Source organism: Canis lupus, chromosome 24, assembly GCF_003254725.2.
Source record: "Canis lupus dingo isolate Sandy chromosome 24, ASM325472v2, whole genome shotgun sequence".
Classification (NCBI taxonomy): domain Eukaryota; kingdom Metazoa; phylum Chordata; class Mammalia; order Carnivora; family Canidae; genus Canis; species Canis lupus.
In genome coordinates, this window is record NC_064266.1 from 39,578,315 (window position 1) to 39,598,636 (window position 20,322).

The 20,322-nt window shown below is 42.1% G+C and overlaps 1 long non-coding RNA gene across 1 annotated transcript in view; it reads left to right on the forward strand.

The window, feature by feature from the left end:
- Positions 1-976: 976 nt before the first annotated feature.
- The window catches only part of LOC112674135 (uncharacterized), a 33,330-nt gene continuing 13,984 nt past the window's right edge, over positions 977-20,322 (forward strand). The window contains exon 1 of the long non-coding RNA XR_007405595.1: positions 977-1,061. This is a non-coding gene — a long non-coding RNA (uncharacterized LOC112674135). The remainder of the gene's footprint in view (positions 1,062-20,322) is intronic.

Here is a 20,322-nt window from a genome sequence, read left to right on the forward strand (position 1 = left end):
TTCTATTACCAATCTGTGGATCGCCTAAATCGATTATTTTTTCCTCCAACAATAGGTGTTTTTGGTGTCAGTGTACATTTTTTCTACCAAAATGCCTCCTGTCCCCAAACTATTAATTTTGTTTTTATGAATAATACAGTATGCCCCGGTTATTATTTAGTTTGATTGTATGCTGGCCTCATGCTCTGCATTTTAATTTAAGTGTAACTGCTCAGGAAAAATGCAAATCTCTTCTATTCAAATTCAAAAGAAAATAAATGGATTTTTTATGGCCTAAAGGATCTATTCATTACCAAATCATTTATCTTTTCAGAAGGAACAGTTTATATATCCAATATGCTCTACTGCTGTCTTTATTTTCTTCATTTTTTCTCCTTTGATAAATACGCTCGCTCTTTCAAATCTCCCTTGAATCTCTGCCGATAGGGGCAGCTTATAGCCTACTGAACAAGAATATAATTAATAGCATCAAGCAGCAAGCAAAGATTGCATAAGAAAGCTCAAACATATTGGATATTTAAAAACAACAACAACAACAACAATAAATCCAAAACTTGGATTGCAATGTTAAAAAACAGAACAGAACAGAAAGAATGATACAAGCCCGGTCTTGTCAAAGTAAAATGACATAAAGGGGAGAGAAAAGACAGAAGTACGAGTGTCTTTCATAGGCTCGTATTTGTGAGTCGTCTTGCTCGTAGCCTTAAGAGCTGGGAACACTCAGGTCCCAACCATGTGCTCTGATTTTGCTTCTAACATTATCTGCTATTAGAAGTTGGGCATTTTGAGTGCCAGCCTGTTTTTTTGTTTGTTTGTTTTTGTTTTGTTTTTGTTTTTGTTTTTTTTTACTTGAACACCGGTTTATGTTTAGATCTCGATTAGAGAAACCAGTTTAGAGAGTGTGGCTTCTGGGATGGGGGGTGGGGGGGGACAGACTATAAAGACAGCTGTGATACACAAAGCAATTTCCGCTAAATACCTTTCATCGCAGCAGCTCCAGAGGGCTCCAGTGGTTTCCTCCTGAATTAGGAAGGCCCTTCAGGGAGAAATAGTAATGCCAGGTAGGAGTTGGTGGCCTTTCTCTTTTCTTAGACATTTGCCTTGCTAAAAAATCATATGATGGCCTGCGTTAAAGTTACGCAGGCTGTTGACTTTGCCCATTCATGTTTATGCATTCAATCGGATTTCAGGGCGAACTGAATGGATTTCTTTGTTCGGACCAGATTAAGTCCAGATAGATAATCTAGGTTGGTTATGGCTAGATTGTTCAAATAATGCTAATTACGGTGCTTACACTACAATGGCAGATTTCAATTTTCCTTCTGAAGAAGGGGAAAATCCTCTGCCAGGCTCAAAAATGTGTAGTCACTCTAACTTGCTGCCGGAAGGCCAATTTAAAGACGGGTTTTCAGAGAATTGTTTACCTTGAGATTCTTAAACACCAGCCGTGCTTCCAAACACGCGGCCTGGGTAAGGGCTGGGTAGTAATCCTGGGGGGCAGGGGGGCCCTGGCTTATGCAGAGTTTTAGGCAGAGTTGTGATCTCACACCAGTGTGCATGCTGCTATTTTTCAGATGCTCTCAGGAGGGGAAGGAGCAAGGGGGACCTCCCTGGCCATCGAGGGCCCCTTTGGGCTGAAGGCTTCCCAAAATAAAATTAGAGTCGCAGAGAGCTGAAGGAAGGATCTCTGGGGGAAGGACAGGTTGAGCTGGTGCTAGCAGGCCAGAGACAGAGCAATCCAGAGACCATCTGATAACTAACTCCTTCAGAGACCAAAATAATCCGGGCTTCCTTAAGTGCTTCTGCTAAGCGTCCTGTGTGTGTGTGTGTGTGTGTGTGTGTGTGTGTTTTATAAGGAAAAATTATGGGGTTAGGATGGGAAGGGAAATGAGAGGATGTAGAAACAGAAGGTTTACTGAGGCTACTTCACTTCTTTCTGGATGCTAGGGCTTGGTTCTTGGCTCTAGTTGTGTCCTTCATTTTGTGATTTATTTGGGAAATTCCTGAGGTGGGAGCAAAGTGATAGATGAAGCTCTTGGCACCAGAAACCAAAACAAATAACGCGCTGGAATATATTTAGCAGGTGATAATGCAGAAAACAGAAAAATAGATGGAGGATCTATTTAATCATAATCGTAAAGGATTTAATCGTAAAAAGAAATAACTATTGCCGTGCTGACTCCAAAGTGATAAAATGCTGAATGCAAGGCACAGATTATTTAGGGAATGTGTGTAGAGTTTTTCTACATAAATCACCTATCACTCAGGGTCTGGGCAACTAGATGAGGTGAATAGACGAAAACAGCACCTTCTTGAGGAAGGAAAGAAAAGGCATGAGAATCACCATGCCAAGGACGTTTCTGTTAAGAGACATTAAATGGACAATTAGCAGCATTTGTAAAAGACTTTTAAATAAAATAAGGGTACTGTATCAATGCTGATTTCATGATTTAGATGATTGTCCTCTGATTATGTAAGAGAATGCTATTTTTTAAAAAGATTTTATTTATTTATTCATGAGAGACACAGAGAGAAGCAGAGACACAGGCAGAGGGAGAAGCAGACTTTCCATGGGGAGCCTGATGCAGGACTCGATCCCAGGACCCTGGGATCATGCCCTGAGCCAAGGGTAGACACTCAACCACTGAGCCACCCAGGTGCCCCGAGGATACTATTTTTATTATTATTTTTTATTGTTTATTTTATTTTTTGAGAATACTATTTTTAAACAAACAAAAATATACACTAAAAAGGGGATAACAAAATTCGGAATGTGGAAAGAGAGCTAACTTTTGCTTGCCACCGCATTGCCAGGAATTGTCCGTGACTTGGCGCTCCTGTGATTTCAGACAAGATAATAATTTTGGAAGAAAAAGTGAACTCTTCAATAGTTGGGCTGACCAGGTCTATCGTTTAAGTTCCTGGGCATATTAATTAAGCACTTGCCTTTCACTTCCATTCCCTCAGCTGTAAGGCTGGTTTAATAATAACTCATTCCATCTACAGCCGACCCTTGAACAGCACAGTGTGGCGTGCCCATGCTCCACGCAGCCAAAAGTCCATGACTACCTTTTTTTTTTTTTCTTAAGCAAGCTCTGCACTGCCCAATGTGGGGCTCGAACTCACAACTCCAAGATCAAGAGTCATCATGTGCTCTCCTGACTGAGCCAGCCAGGCTCCCCATGAATAACTTTTGACTCCCACAAAACATAACTACAATTGGGCTACTGTTGACCAGAAGTTTAACTGATAACACACGTTTTGTATGTTATATGGATTATATATATATAATATATATATAACAGTATTTTACCTATAACAATGTATGTTATATATATATTTATATATATAAACATATATATATTTACATATATATTTATATATAAACATATATATAAACATATATTTATTTATATATATAACAGTATTTTATATATATGTATATATATGTAACAGTATTTTAACAGTATTTTACTGTATTTTAACAGTAAAGTAAGCTAGAGAAAAATGTTATAAATGTTAATGTCATTATGAAAATCTTAAGTGAAAATATATTTATAGCATTGTACTGTAAATATATATATATTTATTATACCATATATATATATATAAAATCCATATGTAAGTGGACCCGCACAGTTCAAACCTGTGTTATTCAAGGGTCAACTGTAGTTGTTGCAAGGATTCAAGGAGAAATGTACACAGAGCATTCAGCTAGCACCCAGCTCAAGGCAGGTATCAGAAGTTATCTGGTAGATGGTCACGATTATGCTTAAAATTATTTCTATAGCTGCTGTTTTGCTGAGTTGGCTTTTGTGTGTTTGGCAATAACTTAAAAATAGAATGGCTTGCCTGTAAATGCATGTGCCTGGAAAATGTTCGTGTGCTTTAGAAAACACACTGTGTGTGTTAATTCTTACCAAGATAAGCACCTTTGCAATTACATGGAGGTTATATTCTTTCCTTGTGGAAAAATATTTTATGAAAAGCATAATTAACTTGGGCTTGGAGGAATAAGCTATGCTAGTAATAGGGAGGGGGGGCTCCTGGCTGGCTCGGTGGGAAGAGCGCCTGACTCTTGATCTTGGGGTCGTGAGTTCAAGCCCCACCTTGGGTGCAGAGCTTACTTATAAGAAACAGTGGGGAAAAAAAAAAAAAGGAACAGTGGAGGAGGCATATGTCCACAAACACACACTTCATAGTAATGCAGCAACAGCAGCCCTTGTGGGCCGAGCGGAGCCTGGCTTCCTGGCCCTTCTGCTCTAATGCTTCAGGAGGGGTGAGTTCCGCAGGTTCTGTGACTTTCACAGCTTCAACTACTTTTTCACAATCTAGATTTTGGGGATGATGAGAAGGAGAAAAGAGCATCACAAATATAATTTTAGCCATTACTTTTTTGTTTGCTTGCTCGCTTTCTATTTCTTTTTCTTTTATTCACTTATTTATTTTTTTTGCTTTCTTCCTTTTGACCAGAGGAGAGAACAAGAAAGGGCCCATGACCACCAGTGTAAGGTAGAACAGGGACAGGTCTCCACAACCCTCTGCCCAGAAGTGTCAGTGTTTTCGGTTGTTTGTCGTAAGCAGCAGACACATTTGCTGAACATCTACTTATCTACTTGCCAATGCACTCCAGTGTCATTTGAGGACAGGAGTGTCACCATGTCCCTTTCTGCACCGTGCGCATCTCTGCAGAAGCCGTCAACTGTACTTGAAGCAATTGGAGTATCAGATGATATGGAAAGGCATGCTCTGAGAGGGACAGATAAGGCCTGGGGGGGGGGGGAGGCTGTTCCGCAGGCACAGGGCTGATTGCAAAAGGCTGAAAAGGTCAGAAGTGTCAGGAGAACTAACCAATGATATTATCAGCAGTGGCTCTGTGAGGAGCGTGAACTTTAGATTCACCGCCCTATGCAAGAGTCCTGATGACCATCGTTTACAAGCCCTGTGACCTTGAGCCGGCTGGTTAGGGTTTGAGAGCCTTAGTTTTCTGATCTGCAGAATGGGGCGATGATGGCATCTGCCTAAGCGGTGACAGAAGGATTAAATGGGAAAATGCATGTAGGACACCCTGGAGAAAGGACCGCCACTATCTATTATTACAGGTTGTTTAACAGCTTTGGAGAATGCATGGAGAGGGGAGCCAGGATGTCACCGTTCCCCGGGGTAGATTGAAGGCTGCAAGCTGCTGACCCAGGAGGCCCTACTGCATTTGCAGATACGTGTTTGCTGCACTGAGTATCTAAACATTTTTGGAATGAGGCGGGCTCACATACCCATTCAGACATTCCCTGGAAAAATAGGAAAATCAGGCACCTCTCGGTTCACATTCCTCCACAGGCAACAATAGCCAAGGAACAGACTTGACTTTGATCGGCATGAACTTTGCTAGGATCCATTCTCCTTCAGGATCTTCCCTGATTCCTTTTTTTTTTTTTTTTTTAAGATTTTATTTATTCATGAGAGACAGAGAGAGAGAGAGAGGCAGAGACACAGGCGGAGGGAGAAGCAGGCTCCATGCAGGGAGCCTGATATGGGACTCGATCCTAAGACCCCAGGATCACACCCCTGGCTGAAGGTGGCCCTAAACTGCTGCGCCACCGGGGCTGCCCTCCTCGATTCCTTTTAGCTCTTGAATTAACTTCTTTCTATAATCCTTGCATTGAAGGGGATTGATGTGAACACTAGATGATACTGTATTACCCAGCCATAAAAAAAAAAAAAAAAAAATGCAATCTTGCCACTTGCAACGACACAGATAGTGCTAGTATCATGCTGAGCAAAATAAGTCAGGCAAAAAGAGAAATACCAGATGATTTTCCTCATAGGTGGAATTTAAGAAACAAAACAAATGAGCAAAGGTGGGGGGGAAAGGGAGGAAGAGACAAACCAGGAACCAGACCCTCAACTATAGAGAACCCACTGCAGGTCCCCAGAGGGGAGGTGGGTGGGTGGAGGGGAAACAGGTGATGGGGATGAAGGAGGGCACTTGTCATGAGCACCGGGTGATGGATGGAAGTGTTGAATCACTATATTGATCACCTGAAACTGCTATTACTCTGTATGTTAAGTAAATAGAATTAAAAAAAAAAACAATTTTTTTGGATACCAATGTAGAATTTCTGGCATTACTAGGAACACATTTTAGTGGGGCGCTGAGGGGTCTTCTTCAGCATCCTGCAGGACAGGGAGCAGATTTTTTCAAACTCCAGTTATGTATCAGAATCCCCTGGAGGGCTCGTTAAAGTGCAGGTCACTGGACCCCACCCCCAGAGTTTCAGATTCAGTAAATCTGGGGTGGGGCTGAGATTTTGCGTTTCTCTCAAGTTCTAGAGTGATGCTGATGCCGCTGGCCTGGGATCCTACACTTGGAGATCCAGAGACCTGTGAAGTGCATATCTTTACATTGCTTTAATTGCAACAATATTATTTACTTAATTTAGGGCGCCTGAGTGGCTCAGGGGTTGAGATCTGCCTTTGGCTCAGGGTGTGATCCTGGGGTCCTGGGATGGAGTCCCGCATCGAGCTCTGTGCATGGAGCCTGCTTCTCCCTCTGCCTGTGTCTCTGCTTCTCTGTGTCTCTCATGAATAAATAAAATCTTAAAATTTTTTTTCCTTATTTTAAAATAAAATGCATACACTGTGGGAAGGTATAGAGTAAAAAGTGACCCTCTATAGTTTTCCTAGTAAGTTATTACTACAGTCAGTAGTTAATTTCTACCCTTCAAGAATAATTAAAGAAAGAAGTTAATTTTAAAACTAATCATTTGTGTCTTTACAAACCGATGTGATAAAGGCCATAATACAGTTTAAGAGCTGTGAGGTTTTATTTTTCTTCTCTAGACTGGCTTGAAGTCATAATAAATTATGTGAACATGTGAAGGCCTGAGGAAAGGTAAAATGAACGCCGGTGTAGACTGGGGCTCACCCCATACCTGTGCTCAGCGATGGGCCCCATTTAACTGCCACAGCAGCTCAGTGTGGGAGGCTTCGCAGGGCAAGTGACTCATATAAGGTCACACATCTAGAGACAGTGGAATTGGAATTTGAACAGAGCAACCTTCGTAATCAAGCTACACGTTCCCCTACCCACTACCCATTCTCCTACCTACCTTTTCTAGGTGGCATTTACTGCTTGTTCATTAGATGCTGGACACGGTGCTGACCAGTGGAGGAGCAGAGGGATCTCAGGGATATAAAACCCGGCAGAGTCCCGACTCCCTGTTCTTGTGGTCATGGATTTTCCTACCGACTGTTTCCCCATGGAAAGACACACAGACAGCACATTTGGGGCACAACTTCAGGGGGTTCACAGACATCCCAAACGTTTGCTTATGAGTTTCCTCGCCTCCCAGTCTAGGGACACTTGATCTTGTGAAATAATGCCCAAGTTTTGCCCCGGAGGGCTCACGGGGTGATGTGACTCATGCATGAGACTTAGCTGAGGCATGGTTTAGTGTTTTATACTATTCGAATGAACATTTGGGCTCCACATTCTATCTCTAAAAGCTCCATGGAGCTTTTGACACAGGGCTGGCGTCAGGGGCGTGTGTCCTGGGCAGGTGCACATGCCTTTGCCCTCAGAAGGGCCCCACGTTTGAGGCTCTGCTATTGCCATCTTGAGATTCTTAATAATTTTGGAACAAGGGGCCTCACATTTTCATTTCACATCGGTCCCTGCAAATTATGCAGCTGGTCCTTATTAGATGTTGTGGCACCCACGAGAGACCCTCCCCTCCCCAGAGGCCCAAATACTTGAAAATAAATAATTCCTGGGGCAGCTACTAATTCATTTCACTGTCACAGCGGCCCAGTGTGATGGGTTCTAGTTTTACCCCCATTTTGCAGGTGAGGGAAGCATTTTGCAAAGGCACCCAGTCCTTGAAATAGTTAGTGTGTAGTGATTAGTGAGCCTCGTTAGTGAGTAATGAGTCCATTTGTATAAATTCCCCATCTATTTTAAACATGAAAAGTTGAATCTCTGGGGACCTTGCCCAGCTGTACAGATATTTTCTTTCTGAAAACATTGAGTTATTGTCTTGCATGTCCTAGAGCTAATTCAGGAGGCATTTTGATCTTGGTTCAGCTACCAATCATGCCAGCACCCAGCTCCCAGTGATAATGGAGGTGACTCGAATTCCCCCAGTTGAGCTAGACTGTGTCTGCAGAGAGCTCTCCAGCCTACACAGGATGGCTGTGATGTGTCCGGTGGGGGCAGGGAGGAGAGGGCGGCCTGTGGTTTCTCACACCTGGAAGCAGGTGGCCTGTGGGTGAGGACGCTGTCATCCCAGGGGCAGCGCTCAGAGGGCCTCTAATTCATGGCAAGTTCTGTGAGGAAGCTGGCAAATCAGGCCACAAGTCAGACATTCAGATTTCACCTTCAAAGCTATTCGACCCAAGCCAGTTCACGGCCAGGATATCTGTGCGCTGCTGAATTGTGATTATTGAAAAACAAAATGGATTGCTAACTCAAAAGAGAACTGAAAGTTTTCTATTTTTGTACTGAAAAAAAAAAAAATCTGGTGCCGTTAAATGCTAAAATACTACATTTCCTAATTAGTCTTCTCTAATAAAATACTTCTCACCTTTCTCTGTGCCAGATGGTATAACTGTTCCCATAACTATCTGATTAGGAAGGAAAGAAGTGTTTTGAAACTATATTATTATAATATTAGAATTAAAATTAAACTTGTCACGCCATGCTATTGCCTATGGCATTTTGACCTTTCTCATTATACCAGTTTATGAGTTTTTTTTTTCCCTTTCTGTGGGAAAACCCTGTGGCCTGCCCTTCTTTCTCTTCTTTCTTTCCTCCCTCCCTCCTTCTTTCTCTCTTTTAAAATAAATCCAATTAGCTTCTCATTTTTGTATGTTATGTGATTACTCCATTATTTTGGGCATGAGCTGACTTCCTCTCATGAATAACTCTGTGACTGGCACTGTGAACGCTGAGCCAATGAAAACTCAGGTTGAAAAATGATTCATTCGTTCTTAACATTTATTGAGGTCCTGTGCTAAGAACTTTATTATTAAAAAAAATTTTTTTTTAAAGTAAACTCTATGCCCAATGTGAGGCTTCAACTCAGGATCCTGAGATCAAGAGTGGAATGCGGTAGGGATTGACCCAGCCAGGCGCCCCCTGTGCTAAGAAGTTTAAATGGATTATTTTATTTAATCCTCACAGCCATGCAAAGAGATGATATTATCATCCTTGGATTATCCATGAGAAAAACCCAGAGAAGTTAAATACATTATCCAAGGTCACACAGCTATTAAATGATGGTGCTGGATGTAAAACTAGATCAATGACTTACGAAGCTCATGTGCTCTACTTGATGATTAAAATTCTTTTTAAAAATTGACAAATTTAATAAATAGAAAATCAATTTTAGTTTTCATTTTTATTTTTAAAAAGACTTTATTTTTGGCAGCCCGGGTGGCTCAGTGGTTTAGTGCTGCCTTCAGCCTGGGGCGTGATTCTGGAGTCCTGGGATCGAGTCCTATGTCGGGCTCATGCTTCTCCCTCTGCCTGTGTCTCTGCCTCTCTCTCTGTGTGCCTCTCATGAATAAATAAATAAAATCTTTAAAAAAAAAGACTTCATTTATTATTTTTTTAAAGACTTTGAGAGGGAGAGGGAGTGAGTGAGAGAGACGGTGTGAGCCAGAGGGCAGGGAGAGGGGGAAACAGACTCCCCGCTGAGCAGGGAAGCTGACATGGGATTCCATCCCAGGACCCTGGGATCATGAACTGAGCCAAAGGCAGATGCTTAACCGATTGAGCCTCCCAGGTGCCCTAAAAGTAGTTTTAGATTCACAGCAAAATTGAGTAGAAGGTTCAGAGATGTCCCATCTATCTCTGGACTGTGCAGTCTTGCCCACCATCAATATCCCACACCAGATTGGTACATTTGCCACAAATGACAAACCTATGTGGACATATCATTGTCCATAGTGTCCATACTTTACATTAGGGCTCACTTGTGGTGCGGTACATCCCGTGGGTTTGGACAGATGTGTACTGATGTGCATCCTTCACTCTGATATTGTGCAGGGCATTTTCACAGCCCTAGAAATCCTCTGCGTCCTGCCTCGTCTTCCTTTATACCACATCTGTTTTTGTTTTTTTTTTAATAAAAGATTTTTTAAAAGTCCTAGATTTCTGGCTCCAAAAAATTTTATACTTGTTGACATTGAGAAAAGAAATGAACTTTCAAGAGGGAAATGGAAGATGAAATTCAGAATGAAGAGATAAGGAAGAAAAAAGTATGTGAGGAAAGTCATGGAGGTGAGCTTGTGTAGATGTCTAGTTAATGGCAGGTAGTTTCTGAAATTAAGACATAGTTTATAAACAGGTTACAAAAGGTCTTAAATGGGATCCCTGGGTGGCTCCGTGGTTTAGCCCCTGCCTTTGGCCCAGGGTGTGATCCTGGAGACCCTGGATCGAGTCCCACGTCAGGCTCCCTGCATGGAGCCTGCTTCTTCCTCTGTCTGTGTCTCTGCCTCCTTCTCTCTCTCTCTCTCTCTCTGTCTGTCTCTCATGAATAAATAAATAAATAAATAAAAATCTTAAAAAAAACAAAAACAAAACCAAAGATCTTAAATAAAAACAAGATTTGAGAAGCAGCCAATGAAGGTTTTTAAACACAGATGTAGCATGATTCAATTTATTTTAGGTAGAATCACTTAGGGATTTACTATTAACTGTTTACATATTTGCATTGACTATTTACTATGCCAGCCACATAGTAAAGTAATTTGGGAAAATAGTGATGAGTCAAAATAGACATGATGTCTTTGGTAAGCAGCCTCTAAGATGGCTCTAGTGACCATCCCCTCGCCCACTTCCTGGTATTTGCACCTTGAGGTGTGGGCAGAACCCAGTGACTCAGTTTTAATAAATAGAATATGACAAAGGTGAGGGGATGTCATCCCAGAGGTTAAGTTACACAAAGTCTGTCTTCCTTCTTGCTTGCTGTCTCTTGGTCTTTCTCACGTGTGTGCTTGCTCTTAGGGAATCCAGCTGCCATATTGTGAGCTGCCCTTTGGAGACGCCCACTTGGCAGGAACTGAGCAAGGTCTCTAGCCAACAGCCAGAGAAAAACTGTGTCCCTTACTCCAACAGCCTATGAGGAATGAATACTGTGAACAACCATGTGAATGGGCTGGAAGTGTGTCCTTCTCCATTTGAACCTTCATATGAGGTTGCATCTCCAGCCAACACTTTGCGCCTTGAGCAAGATGCATCCACTTAAACTACATCTAGATTCCTAACTCACTGCAATACCGACTGCAATAATAACCATTTTTGAAGTGGCTGTGTTTGGGGATAATGTGTTGTTCAGTAATGGATGACTAATACAGTCACTGTCCTCATGGAAATTACAGCCTAGTGGGGAAAAAAGATGTCCACTAAATATGATATCAACTGGTGTGACATTGCAGCTGTGCCAGGTGCAGTGGGGGAGAGCTGCATGGACTTGCAAGGCTACACCATGAAGCAGCCTAATGTTGTGTCTGAGGGGCCAGTGAGGCCTCTTCTGGTAAACAATAGTGAGAATGGGATTTGAAGAGTATACTGCGTCAACTGGGCAGTCTGGGATGGGAAGAGCAGTTTTGGCAGCAGGAACAAGTACATGCATATGCCTCATGAAAGGAGGAAGCCTGAAGTATGTGGAGAGCTGAATAGATACCTGAGGCTACCGTCCTGAAGCATTTGGAGTTGATGGTAGGGGCTAGATCCCAAAGCATCTCATAGGTCAAGTAAAGGAGTTTGGTCCTTATTTTCAGCCCAAGGAGAAGGGTTCTAGCAGGGAAGCAGCATGCTCAGATGTTCAATTTGGTTTGATTAGATTAGATTAAGATTTTATTTATTTATTCATGAGAGACACACAGAGACAGGCAGAGAGATAGGCAGAGGGAGAAGCAGGCTCCATGCAGGGATCCCAATGTGGGACTTGATCCCAGGATCCTGGGATCACGACCTGAGCTGAAGGTAGACACTCAATCACTGAGCCACCCAGGTGGGAGAAGAAGAAGACTAGTGGACAGTCTTGAGAAATTTCTAGGCAGTAAAATTGGTAGGACTTGATGGTTTGGACAAGGGAGGGTGAGGAGGTAGTCGTCAAGACTGACTCATAATGTTTTTAACTCAGGAGAAGCAGGAAGAAGGGGAAATGTTCAATTATTTAGGTAAGAGGTCATGAAGATGCCAAGGCATTGACAGTAGGACAAGCAGAAAGATCCCCAGGGCATTGTAGAAAAAAAAAATCAATAGGCTTTCATAGCTGATTGGCTGTGGGGCAAAGGCCTCCTGGGAGAAGAAAGACTCTAGAAGGCCATCAGCCCCACCTGTTTCTGTTGTCTCTGTCTTGAATATGCAGAGTGTGATGATGAATATGTATTACATGAAATACCCTCAAATCTGTCCATTTTATACAGAAGGGAGCAGGTCTGAATGCTTAGAGTGAATGGTTAGAGGAAGCAGCACGAAAAGAGAATCATAAAGTTTTTCAGTTTCAACAAAGTATGATTATTTAAGCCAAAGGAAAAAAAATTCTATTTTAATGGATCCATTAGACACGCTTTGGGATTTACTGCAGCCATAGAAACTGACCTGGATGCACTAGATGGTAGGAAACCATGTTCCTATTTGGACAGGGTTGTGCTGATTCTAAAGTATAGAACCATTAGTCCCAATATATTTGGATGGAATGATTTTGATTTGGGGGGGACTCATTTGTGGCAATTGCAAACTAGATACGGTTCCATGTATAGAAGATCAAAGAATACATACATATAAACATACATATGCACATACATGTATTTAGTATATAATATATCAATATTTTATATAACATGTCATTACTATAATATTATATATAAATAAATGGCAGATGTAAGTAATATTTTAAATAAATTATATTAACTTATAATTTGACTTATTATTTAAAATGTATTTAAAATAAGAAGTAAATAAATAATTTATTGATAAATAATAAAGTAATTATAAAGCAATTATTTATTTATCAACAAATTATTTTGATTTATATTTTGATGTATTTATCCATGTAGGGTATAATTATATTGTAATTATATATGTAATATTGTAATATATATTATTACATATATACATGTAATATATATGTACAATAATATATTATTGTAAATATAATAATACATATAATTACATATATACATATACAATAGAATATAATTATATTGTAATTATATATGTAGTATATGTAATATATATTACATATATTATTTATATTATTTATAGTCTTCAAATCTTTAGTGAATCTTTAGTAATCATTCAACCTATTTGACATCTGCGAGTGGGTTAGTGTCATACACTGCGCCATGGTATCAGGTGTCACGCTGTCAGACACTGAGGCCTGGAGAATAATGTCATCCATCCACAAAAACCTTCGATTTGGTCAAGATTAAAAACTTAACATTTTTGCACAGATAAATTTAGGCAAAGAGGTCTGCATTTCAACTCTCCCCTCTACATTGTTGTTCAAACTGATTAGGCTCGTAAATAGTTGGGCGACTTTAACAACAAATAAAGGCCTGTCATCCCGTGTTTGGGGTGGGAAAGAGTACAGAGCAGGACGGCAAGGGCAACCGTCTCCCAAATGACCTCTCTGCTTCACTCTTCCTCCCACGATCCGTTCTCAACAGGGTGGTCTGGGTGTGCTTTTCAGAAAGTAAATCACATCTGGTCACTCTGTCTTCAAAGCTTCTACAGTTGCTTCCCATCTGACTTGAAAGGAAATCCTTACAACAGCCTTGGAACCTAGGTGAACAGGACCTCTGACTGCCTCTCTCTTTCCATCTCTTGCCTTGCTCATCCCTTGCTCATGATCAAACCACACCAGCTTTCTTTTTTTTTTTTTTTTTAAGATTTTGTTTATTTATTCATGAGAGACAGAGACAGATACAGATACAGAGACAGAGAGGCAGAGACACAGGCAGAGGGAGAAGCAGGCTCCATGCAGGGAGCCCGATGTGGGACTCGATCCTGGGTCTCCAGGATCACACCCTGGGCTGAAGGCAGCCCTAAACCGCTGAGCCACCGGGACTGCCCACCAGCTTTATTTCTAAACCTGTACCACATCAAACCTGGCTCTGCCACAGGGCCTTTGCAATTGCTATTCCCTCTGCCAGGAACATACTTTCCCCGGAGTTTCTTGTGTCTGGCTTCTTTTCCTCATTCAAGTCTAGATCCAAATGGTACCTCAGTTGAAGGCTTTCCCCTCCTCCTCTGGCCCTGTCTTCCGTTATGCTGACTTACCATAGGAGCACTTTTATGAGTTTCTGAAATTATCTTATGTATAATGTAATCTTAATTATTAATTATATTATTTATGTATTAACGGTTTTTGGCTGTCTCTCTCAGTTAGGTGCCACCTCCATGAGGGCAGTATCCTTTTCAGTGCCGTTCATTGATGTATCTCCAGATTCTTTTTTTTTTTTTAAGATTTTATTTATTTATTCATGAGAGACACAGAGAGAGAGGGGCAGAGACATAGGCAGAGGGGAAGCAGGCTCCCCACAGGGAGCCCCAATGCGGGACGCCATCCCAGGACCCCGGGATCATGCCCTGAGCCAAAGGCAGATGCTCAACCACTGAGTCACCCAGGTGTCCCTATAGCTCCAGATTCTTATGACACTAGGCACTTAGTAGGTGTCAAAAATTTTTTTTTGAATAGATTCATTGAATGGATTAGCCTAGGCCACTCTGAATGCTTAAAGGCTAGTTTTGGGTGCATCACGGTGACCATTCTTCTAGGTAAAGCTTTTAATATACTCAAATTCATAGCTATAGGCACAATCCCCACCATTCAAGCAGAACCCCATGGTGACTGCCAACCTAGCCCATGAGTCAATGGGCCTGGCAGGGAGGCAATTAGTTACACACTCTAGTGAAGTACAGTATTGGTCATCCAACTCCTCCCAAGGTGTAAGTTAGCTATTTCAAAAATAGTTTTATTGAGATATAATCCGCATACCATACAACTCATCTACTTAAAATACATATACAGTTTAATGGCTTTTACTGTATTCACAGAATTGTGCAACCATCATTGCTGTCTAGTTCCAGAGCATTTTCATCATCCCAGAAAGCAACCTCTTACCCATTAGCACTCACTTCCCATTTCTCCTAGATCCCACCTCCATCTAATCCTATAGAATCACTAATCTACCTTCTGTCTCTATGGATTGGCCAATTCTGCACATTTTATATAGATAAAATTGTACAACATGTGACCCCTGTGACTGGCTTCTCTTACTTAGCATAATGTTTTCCAGGTCCACCCATTTTGTAGTGTGTATCCATTCTTGATCCTTTTCTGATGCCAAATATTCTATTTTATTTGTCCACTCATTTATCTGCTGATGGATGTGAGGCTTATTTCCAGCTTTTTGGCTATTCTGAATTTATGCTTTCAATTATCTAGGGTATATACCCCAGAATGAAATTGCTGGGTCATATGGTAACTCTATGCATATCCTTTGGGGGAACTGCCAGACTGTTTTCCAAAGTGACTGTGCTGCTCTCTGATGGTGCCTGAGCTCTGGAGGGACAGTCAGCTCCGCCAGCGACACAGGGCTTCCAAGAGCCAGACACCAGGCTGATGCGGCATGCTGGCGAGGAGGGGAGGGCTGGTCAAGGAAGTGGGGATCCCCGCTAGACAAAAACCCGATTGTGGTGATGGGAATGGAGATTTGATGATATAACAAAGTGTTTCCCTGTTTGTGGTCTGGGAGAGGACTTTAGTAGTAAGGGACAAGGCATTAATCACACAGAGTCCCAAAGTGAGAACATAATACCCTTTTCATTGTCTGGTCCCTCCTTATGATTACTCAAAGAAGAAAGTCTCAGTGTGACGCTAATATGTCTTTAACACCTCTCTAACACTTGCAAATCTCCCTTTGGAAATGAGTGCAGGTCACTGGCCCATCAAAGCCTTCAGCAGACAATGCTATATGCCTAGAATTTAGCCTATCTCTACATGTGTATGTGTATATATATTCATATATAGGTAACCATATGTATGTATATATGCTTAACCATATAGATATATTTATGGAATATGATATTAATTTTCATTGATAGCAGTAATGCAGGATTTCCTTTTAAAAATTTATTTTAAATGGAGAAGTAGTTTTAAAAATAAGCAATGGTTGGGGCCCCTGGGTGGCTCAGCAGTTAAGCATCTACTTTCACCTCAGGTCATGATCTCAGGGTCCTGGGATGGAGCCCCATGTCAGGCTCCCTGCTCAGCAGGTTGCCTGCTTCTCCCTCTGCTTCTGCTGCTCCCCCTGCTTGTGCTCTCTCTCTCTCTCTCTCAAATAAATAAAATATTTTTAAAAAGTGATGGTAATTTCAGGTGATCCATGAGGGAATTTAAAAACAGTAAAGGCTCTTAGAAGAGTAATAGCTAAGTGTTTTTTTTTTTTTAAACTTCTTTATTGTGTGACAGTCACAGTTTTTTTTTTTTTTAAGATTTTATTTATTTATTCATGATAGTCACAGAGAGAGAGAGAGAGAGAGGCAGAGACACAGGCAGAGGGAGGAGCAGGCTCCATGCACCGGGAGCCCGATGTGGGATTCGATCCCGGGTCTCCAGGATCGCGCCCTGGGCCAAAGGCAGGCGCCAAACCGCTGCGCCACCCAGGGATCCCCGACAGTCACAGTTTTGAGGAAACTGCGCACAGAGAGGCTAAGCCACTTGCTGAGGGTCACACAGCTGGGAAGTGGCAGGGCTGTGAGATGTACTCAGGCAGTCGGTACTAACCCCCCTGTTATGAAGGTGGCATAAGAATGACAGAAGTTTGGAAAGCCAAAGGCTAGTAATACATTTTGGAATGCCACCAGCTGATAGTGACTCTTGACCTGCTTTCTCTCGCCTCCTTCCAGGGAGTGGGTCCCAGCCACGAGCTTGGACCGCAAGGTCATGCCCTTCCAGCTAGTGTCTGCGAAATAGCAGCAAGACGTGATTCAGGCAGGGCAAATCCAACTCTCCCCTGAGAATTTGGAGTTAGTCTCCCAAGGGATGTGGTCTCCATAGTGGCCCTGCAAGATGTCAGATGGGGAGCCTTGGCACCTATATTTTCTGCAGACTGTAGCCAGTCTAGAAAGAGAAGAAGGAAGATGTGGGGAGAGGCAGAGTGGAGAGGTGAGGTCTCCCTGGATGCCACATTAGGCCGCACTCTGGCTCTTTGTTGGGGATCGATCCCCTGTTTTCTGTGATAAATGTCCCTTTTAACGTAGGCTAGCTAGAATGGGTTTCTGCCTTTTATTAAACACAATAATTTTTCATTAATTAATTAATTAAAAATGAAAATTTATTATTTATTTATTATTTATTTTCTATTAAAGATTTTATTTATTAATGAGAGACACAGATAGAGGCAGAGACACAGGCAGAGGGAGAAGCAGGCTCCCTGCAAGGAGCCTGATGTGGGACTCGATCCCAGGACCCTGGGATCACGCCCTGGGCCAAAGGCAGACACTCAACCACTGAGCCACCCAGGCGTCCCAAAGATTCTTTTTTTAAATATTTTATTTATTTATTTGAGAGAGAGAGAGAAAGTGCCAGAGCAGAAGGGAAGGGCAGAGGAAGAGGGAGAAGCAGACTCTCTGCTGAATAGGGAGCCCCACGTGGGGCTCAATCCCAGGACTCTGGGATCATGACCTGAGCCAAAGGCAGATGCTTCACCAGACTGAGCCACCCAGGTGCCCAATTAATTTATTTTTAAGTAAGCTCCATGCCCAGCATGGAGCCCAGCATGGGGCTTGAACTCACCACCCTGAGATCAAGACCTGAGCTGACACCAAGAGCCCCATGCTTAACCAACCACTGGAGCCAGCTCAGTGCCCCTGAAAACAAGTTTTAAAAAGAAATGCAAAGTATGTGGGAGCAAAAGGGGGAGGGGAACTCAAGATCTGCAGGAAGAGCTCTCAGGACTGGGATGAGTATCCTCAAGGGTAGATTGTTCATTCTTTCATTGATTCATCCCAGCTAGAATATAGCGCGCACCCCCGTGTCCTGGGACCCTTCCTGACCCCAGCAACATAGGGGCGAATGTGATAGGAAGGTCTCCATTCGCAGGCAGCTTGTTTCCGGGGTGGGAAGACTTTTGAAGATCATGCACGCACATGCTTGGGCCTTGGGAATTACCTTAGGTTTTTCAGCAGGAAAATTATTTGATTAGGCCTCCAAATCAGAAGAGTGACTCTGACAGAGATGTTTACAGGAAATGGGAGGGAAGGCACCCCGGGGGAGGAAGACTGGGAAGATGCAAACGCACTATACAGGGACGCCTGGGTGGCTCAGCAGTTGAGTGTCTATCTTCAGCTGAGAGTGTGATCCCGGGATCCAGGATCCAGTTCCGCATCCGGCTCCCTGCAAGGAGCCTGCTTCTCCCTCTGTGTCTCTGCCTCTCTCTCTGTCTCTCATGAATAAATAAATAAATCTTAAAACAAAACAAAAAAGCTCCCGATACAATGGTGCATCTCATCAGGGGCAGCTGGTTGTACTGAAATGTTTGGAGCGCTTATTATCTGCTGGGCTGTGTACTAAAAATTTTACTTTTACCATCTCGATTGAGCCTCGCAACACTTCTGTGAGGCAGGTACAATTACTACCCGTGTTTCAGATGAATTCTCCTCTTTTTTTTTTTTTTAAAGATTTTATTTATTTATATGAGAGACACAGAGAGAAAGGCAGAGGCACAGGCAGAGGGAGAAGCAGGCCCCATGCAGGGAGCCCGATGTGGGACTTGATCCCAGGTCTCCAGGACCACACCCTGGGCTGAAGGCGGTGCTAAACCGCTGAGCCACCAGAGCTGCCCCATGAATTCTCCTCTTAAAGAAAAAGTCAAAATGGAAATTACAGTCCAATTAGAACTAAACAATGGGAACCAAACGCTCTGCATGCAAACCTGTGGGATGAGGACAAAGCAGCATGCAGAGGGAAATGTATAGCTCTAAGATGCATTTACTAGAAAAATAACACTTAAAAGATCAGTAATAAACGTTTTAACTCAAGAAACTTAGAATAATAAAGTAATTTTAAAAAGAATAAAAGATAGGAATGGATAAAATCAAATGTAGAAATTGATAAAATAGAAACCAAAAGTAGTGGAGTGGGCCAGTGGAGGGGGTGGGATTTGATCATTTCACAGATGAGAAGCTGAAGCTCAAAAAAGTTTAAATAATTTGTCCAAACCTGACAGTTAGCAATGCGCAGAAGGACTGAGACTTGGACATGGATTTATTTATTTATTTATTTATTTATTTATTTATTTATTTATTTATTATTTTTTAAAGATTTATTTATTTATTCATTCATTCATAGAGAGCAAAGAGAGAGGCAGAGACACAGGCAGAGGGAGAAACAGGCTCCATGCAGGAAGCCTGATGTGGGACTCGATCCCGGGTCTCCAGGATCACACCCCAGGCTGCAGGCGGCGCTAAACCGCTGCACAACCGGGGCTGCCCTATTTATTTATTTTTTAAAATATTTTATTTATTGGGGTCTTTTTATTTATTTATTCCTGGGTCTCCAGGATCATGCCCCGGGCTAAAGGCAGGTGCTAAACCCCTGAGCCACCCTAGCTGCCCATGGATCTCTTTATATTCCAGAGCCTGATTTCTTTTTCTTTTTTCTTTTCTTTTCTTTTCTTTTCTTTTCTTTTCTTTTCTTTTCTTTTCTTTTCTTTTCTTTTCTTTTCTTTTCTTTTCTTTTTTCTTTTCTTTTCCTTTTTTCTTCTTTTCTTTTCTTTCCTTCTTTCTCTTTCTTTATTTTGATTTTTATTTATTTTCAAGTAACCTCTACACCCAACATGGGGCTTGAACCCACAATCCCAAAATCAAGAGTCTTATGTTCCACTGACTGAGCCAGCAAGGCATCCTCAAAGCTTGATTTCTTTCTTTTTTTTCTTTATAAAAATACCAAACTTGCGTGTATCTTCTTTTTTTTTTTGATTGGAGTTCAATTTACCAACATATAGCATAACACCCAGTGCTCATCCCGCCAAGTGCCCCCCTCAGTGCCCATCACCCAATCACCCCAACCCCCCTGCCTACCTCCCCTTCCACTACCCCCTGTTCATTTCCCAGAGTTAAGTGTCTCTCATGTCTTGTCACCAAAGCTTGATTTCTTAACTACAGAGGGTTTGCCCTATAAGGGCTCTCAGATGCTGGCCATTCTTCTTTGTTAGAGTCTGACAGAAAATCCACACTACATGGCCCTAGATGGCCGTCCCTTCCGCCAACACTATTACATGTGAAATGAGAGCTAAGGTGGGGGT